Source organism: Photinus pyralis, unplaced genomic scaffold, assembly GCF_008802855.1.
Source record: "Photinus pyralis isolate 1611_PpyrPB1 unplaced genomic scaffold, Ppyr1.3 Ppyr1.4_LG3b, whole genome shotgun sequence".
Classification (NCBI taxonomy): Eukaryota; Metazoa; Arthropoda; class Insecta; order Coleoptera; family Lampyridae; genus Photinus; species Photinus pyralis.
In genome coordinates this window covers 13,669,702-13,676,334 of record NW_022170510.1, presented here as the reverse complement: position 1 = coordinate 13,676,334, position 6,633 = coordinate 13,669,702, and positions in this window count along the sequence as shown.

Below are 6,633 nucleotides of genomic sequence, written 5' to 3'. Positions count from 1 at the left end.
GGCGTCCTGCCTGCTTTAAACCGTAAATTGCCCGGTTTAATTTACAAACAATATCCTTGCCCTTTTTGATTCGCAGTAACATCTCGTTAGCTTTCGCAGCAAGTTTAGATCCATGTTCTTCGACTGTCATTCGTTGCAACATTTCTTTAAGAAAAACTGGTTTTTCCATGAATATTTCTGTGTCGATTTCGCCATTCAGGTAAGCTGTAGTAACATCCAGCTGATGCATCTTCAAATGAAGTTTAGCGGATAGAGCGGCTAATAGTCTAAAACTCTAAACGATTCCATTCTAGCCACGAGAGCGAATGTGTCGTGAAAATCCACTCCAGGACGTTGAGCGAATCCTTTTGCGACTAATCTAGCCTTCCTGCGTTCGATTGCGCCGTTTGCATCGAGCTTGTTGCGTAACACCATTCTGGAACCAATTATTCTTGCATTTTCTGGCTTGTTAATTATTTTCCAGGTATCATGTTCGATGAGGGATTTTATTTCGTGGTAAATGGCGTCGAACCAGTCGTTGCGATTTTCGCTAGAAAGTGCCCGTGTTAATGATATATCGTTAGAGCACATACCTGAGTATTCGTTGAATTCTTCTACATCGCCATCACTGCAATTGATACTGTCATCTATGGTATCTTCTATGATCCTTTCCTCATCAGAAGATGTTCGGTCAATTTCAACCATGTTGTATTCTTTCTTCGGACGGCCAGGCTGTCCTGAACGAATGATTCTTGGTCTCCCAGGACTTCTTCTAGTTTGATGAACAGTGTCGAAACTTTCTTCATCGTTTTCTCCCGTTTCACCAATTTCTTCCATAGGTTTGATACCGTCGGAATTAGGTGTGATTGTCACTATGTTTTCTTCATATGTTTCTGGAACCTCTTCCAAAAATTGAACGTCTCTGCTGATATGGACTTTACGATCTTCTGGAATCCAAACACGATAGGCTTTTGATTCGGAAGAATATCCTACAAAAATTCCCTGTTTCGCTCTGGGCTGAAATTTATCTTTGTTTGGAGAAGTGTCGACAATAAAAGCTTTGCATCCAAATGATCGAAGATGTCCAACATTTGGTTTTTTACCATTATATTTTTCAAAAGGTGTACCTTCTGCTAAACTCTTCGTTATGCTTCTATTTCGAACATAGTTCGCCGTGTTAATGGCTTCTGCCCAAAATGAGTTACTTAGACCGGCTTGCATCAACATGCACCTGGCAGAATTAACTAGAGTTCGGTTGCGGCGTTCTGCGACTCCGTTTTGTTGCGGTGTATGTGGAGTTGTAAGCCTTCGTTGAATACCTTTCTTTGAAAAATACGAATTTAATTTCTGGTTGCAGAATTCAGTTCCGTTATCGGATTGTACGAATTTCACTTTCATGTCCGTTTGCCTTTCTGCCTCATCGATGAATTCTATGAGTCTAGTTGAGGTTTGATCCTTGCTTTTTAGGAAGTACACTTCGCCGTAACGACTATAATCATCGACAATCGATAAAAAATATCTTGCGCCACCGTTTGATGTGGTCCGCATAGGCCCACACAGATCAGTGTGAATGATATTAAGGCATTCTGTTGATCTGTTAGCAGTTTTTGGAAATGGTAAACGTGGTAACTTTGCAGCTATACAAATTTCGCAATTATGAGGAACGTTGGAATCGCTAAAATTAATTTCGATAACGCTTTCCTTTTTGTTCATCATAACAAGATCTTGAAAGTTAAGATTTTATTTTGCTTGTTGTCAGTTACGGAATTAACTTCCTGTTGACGTGTACAAATGTAAAATAAATCGCCTTGACGTTCGGCTGTCATTTTGACATTACCCTTCAAATCGCAAATGATTGCTTGTTGTTTTCTGAAAATAACTTCGTGATCTTTGACAACAATTTTCGTTACAGATAACAAGTTAGTTCTTAAATCAGGAATAAATAATGTATTTTCGAGATTTATGTTTTTGTAACTATACCGTTGGATTTGATTTTCAGATTGACACGACCTTTCGCAAGAACATCTGCAGTTGCTGAACGAGCTAGTTGTATTTTGCTGTCAATGGGCCGTATGAATAAAAGTAAGCAAATGCTTATACTTGCAAAATTCAAAGTAAATACTCGTAACTGCCCCTTCATACTGGTCTGTTTAGCATGGTTTAGCAGCGCTGCACTGCGTCCTGTCCTTTTGCTTAGAAGCGCTGCTTAGTCGCCCAGTGGGAAGGAGCACTTACGAGTATTTACTTTGAATTTTGCAAGTATAAGCATTTGCTTACTTTTATTCATACGGCCCAATGCTTTCAAGGTTTTGAAATGAATCTTTATTGTTACAGAGATGTGATGTGCAACCACTATCCAAACACCAAAGTTCGTTCTTATCGCAATTTACTGGACTGTTTGTAAAGAAACTTTCTCCTACGTAATTTGCATTTTGTTTATCTTTACTTGGATTGCTGACATTTTTCTTTTTCCAACATTCGGATTCCTTGTGACCTCTCTTCTTGCAGTAACCACAATTGTAGTTCGGCTTTTTATTATTGTATTTACCTGACAGTGGTTTTTCTGTACGAGTGCTCGCAAATTTTTGTTGATGTTTTGCGTACATTGCACTTGACTCAGTATTCTCCGTTCTTCTTGTTCTGGCATCGCTTTCTTCAATTATTTTAATTTTCAACGATTCAGCGTCTGGCAGTATGTCACGCGTCTCGATGACACATCTAAAATTATCATATATAATACCATAAGTAGTCGAAGTATTGTCGAATATTTTTGAGGTGCTGTCACGAATGCTAGTTACGCTGATTAATACCACGAGCGCTTGCGCGAGTGGTATTAAAAAGCGTAACTAGCGCGAGTGGTATTAAAAAGCGTAACTAGCATGAGTGGAGCAGCAGCTCAAAAATAATCTACAAATACTTCGACTACGAATGGTATTCGGAGGACTATTCAATGAATCAAAAAATTAAGCATAATTACCCACGCGAATGTATTTCCATGACAACAATAAACGTCAAAATAAATTACGGAAGTTGCTTTTCATTTTGCTATTGATTCTATTCGAACTTTTGTGCTCCAAGCTAATTCGTTATGAGTGATTAAATTAAAAGATGTGGCGATAAGTCGGTTGTCGAAATTGATTAACAAACTAAGAAGAATGTTCCGGTTAATACGAAAAAATTTCGCGTCATTTCACTGGTGGAAGTTTGACAAATGTCATTGAATAATCGCATTGAATTGTCACTTATAATTGCACAAGAGGATTGTATTTTACCGAGTAAATTTGGGTTGTTTAGGTAATGAAAATCTGTTGCCTAGAAATTAGACGAGAAAAACTGTCAACTAATAAAAATGCGACACCGCAGGTGGAGCATTTTTAGGTTGACAGTTTTTCGAGTTCAATTGCTAAAAGGAAACAGATTTGAATTGCAACAACCCAAATTTACTCGGTTTAAATACAAACCTTGAGTGTAATTCGGCAGGACAATTTAACGAACAAGAAATTCACCAAACTAATCAATTATTGACAGACGTCAAACTAGTCATATGGGTAAGGATAATGCGATTATTGGTTCGAAAATGAATAAGTGAAAAAACCACTAGTGCATTTGTGGCTGGAAAAGTTGCAGGTAACTTTTGCCGCTGTCAAAGTGACAATTTCACTGCGGCTTATGCGATTTTTTATACATGAGTTGAATTGTCGCTGAAATACCACACGTGCAATTATCACTTATAATTGCACAAGAGGTTTGTATTTTACCGAGTAAATTTGGGTTGTTTAGGTAATGAAAATCTGTTGCCTAGCAATTAGACGAGAAAAACTGTCAGCTAATAAAAATGCGACACCGCAGGTGGAGCATTTTTAGGTTGACAGTTTTTCGAGTCCAATTGCTAAAAGGAAACAGATTTGAATTGCCACAACCCAAATTTACTCGGTTTAAATACAAACCTCGAGTGTAATTCGGCAGGACAATTTAACGAACAAGAAATTCACCAAATTAATCAATTATTGACAGACGTCAAACTAGTCATATGGGAAAGGATAATGCGATTATTGGTTCGAAAATGAATAAGTGAAAAAACCTCGGAAAAAACCACTAGTGCATTTGTCGCTGGAAAAGTTGCAGGTAACTTTTGCCGCTGTCAAAGTGACAATTGCACTGCGGCTTATGCGATTTTTTATACATGAGTTGAATTGTCGCTGAAATACCACACGTGAAATTATCACTATAATTCGTTCCCATTGGCGCAGCAATTTGAAATCGAGACATTTCACTGGTTGAAATGTGACAAATGTTAGATGAATTGAATAGTCAAAATTATCCGGCAAACTATATAATAGAATAATTGTGAGAAGATCGCCATTTATTTCTACATTCATGGCGTTGAGTTTATCAACCGTACCAAAGAAACGCGATAAATGTTCCCTCACATCATTTCCATCGAATAGTTTTTGAGTAATTAATTGCTTAAGTAAATTTGCTTTTCGGGCAGGTCCTTTTGATGCGTAAATACTTTGTAATTTCATCCATACATCGTTCGAAGTTTCGCATCCACGTATTTGCTTCAGCTCGGATGGTGAAATTGATAGTATGAGCTCTGACTTCGCTTTACTAAATTCGAACGAACCAATAATCGCCGATTTATACATGAATTGCATACAACATTTTTTCGTCGACTTCACTGGGGTAGGTAATTTTAAATTCAACTACAAGAAATTACAAACGAAATTATGAGCTCCGACGATTTTTCACTAAATTACAGCTATTGTCGTTGCTATAGTAATGTGTTGTTTTATGCTGTACCGTCAGTCCTCGTAATCTCAGTGAAAGATTATGTTGCTTTCTCTGCTGCGGAGACGATTTTAACATTATATCCACTCAAATCAAAAGAAACTTATTGGAACGGTTTCGATCAGTTCGGCAGTTGATGGAATACAATGAATTTGAAAGTAGATATTTCCGAAAATGTCACGTTGACATTTTACCTTGAAAAGGTATGTGAAATTAGAATGTAATTAATTCTTTTGCAACTGTACTAAAGTACGTGTATTAACAGTGAAAGATATGGAAATGTTCATCCCTGTGGTCGACGTACTCAATGTTGAAGGTAAAGTAACTGAATACCTTAACAATACCTTATCCGAGGAGCTACACATACATACCTACATCAGGATATGCTTTGCTGAGATCGTTTGGCGACCATACTGGCTGCTGATCTCACTACATTAAAACCGAGATTAAAATGGTTAGGTGGATGAAAGTTCTCAGCTGTTGCCGAAAGTGAATTGTTATATAATTGTCATTTCCCTTTAATAAAATGGTTGTTATGTATAAGTGGTTGCTAACGATTAATGGTTGCTAACGATTAATGGTTGCTAACGTATAATGGTTGGTTGCTAACCATTAATGGTTGCTAACGATTAATAAGCTTCATCATTGTACTCGTCACTAAGGAGTAATTTATATTGTTATCGAGAGGTCGACGAAAAATAAAATTTGAAACTCTAACATATAATGTAACATTATGTAGTAATTAGAATAGTGCAATTACTGTAACTTAATAAATTGTATTACTATAGAATGAAGTAGTAAAATAGAATTTCCATTGTGCACCATGAAAATTCCATTTTCCTTAACGAAGGGCGTGTGGTGGTAACCCAAAAATATACAAAATTAACATGCTTATTTTCTATGTCACATTTCCTGTCTGTAATGTGAACCTAGCGAATTCAATAGAATAATATTGCATAGTTGCATACAGGAAGGTGGCATGGATTATTGCTTATGATTTAGTTAGTAGCTACAAGTGGAAGACTAGGGTCGAACCATCAAAATGTAGCTTTATTATTATATTTAAATAAAGTACTTAAATAAAACCCAAGACAGTATTAGTGCAGCGGAGAGAGCCGCGAAATCGTTCAAAAAATTTTTTCGGAGTAGAAAGAATTGGGACCCACACCATTTTGTTCAGAAATGTTTGAACCTTCAGAATCTCGCTTTACGACATTTTCCCGTGGTCCTGACAAAAGTTATAGGCCGCTAAAGTTGAACTTTACTCATTTTCGCGCGCGCGACTAGACCACCGAAAGTATTTATTTTCTCAGCAACTAAGCGATATACATCAATCATTCCTTTTGTAAAATGAAAGTACATTTATAGCAGAATCTAAAGCATTCATATTTACCTACCTTGTTATGCACAGTTTTTAGAAAAATGACCGTCAACTTCCAAAATTCGTGTAGCAGATGAAAAGTGCGCACTTTGAACTCTTAACTTTTTATTTCACGATATTGATTTCCAATATTTATAGCTCATTCGATGCTCCAAAGCATTGTGATTATTTTATTTTCTATAACATTACCGTGAATTTTTCATAATAAAAAAGTTACGGTCATTTAAGTAAAAACCTACTGACCTCGCCGAGTCGGTAATCGCGAGTGAGACGGAGAGGGAAGGATAGTCAGCAGCGTTCGCTAAACAAGGAGCGATGCGTAAGAGATTTTACTTTACTAAGAAATTTCTCTCCGAATACCAAAACTAGCTATTTAGGCCGTTTAGTTTACAAATGCATTCCGCCAAGTTGCATTGTAAAATCTCAAACAATTCATTAACTCCATGTATCTCAGTTCTTTGGTGAATATATAGGTACAAATA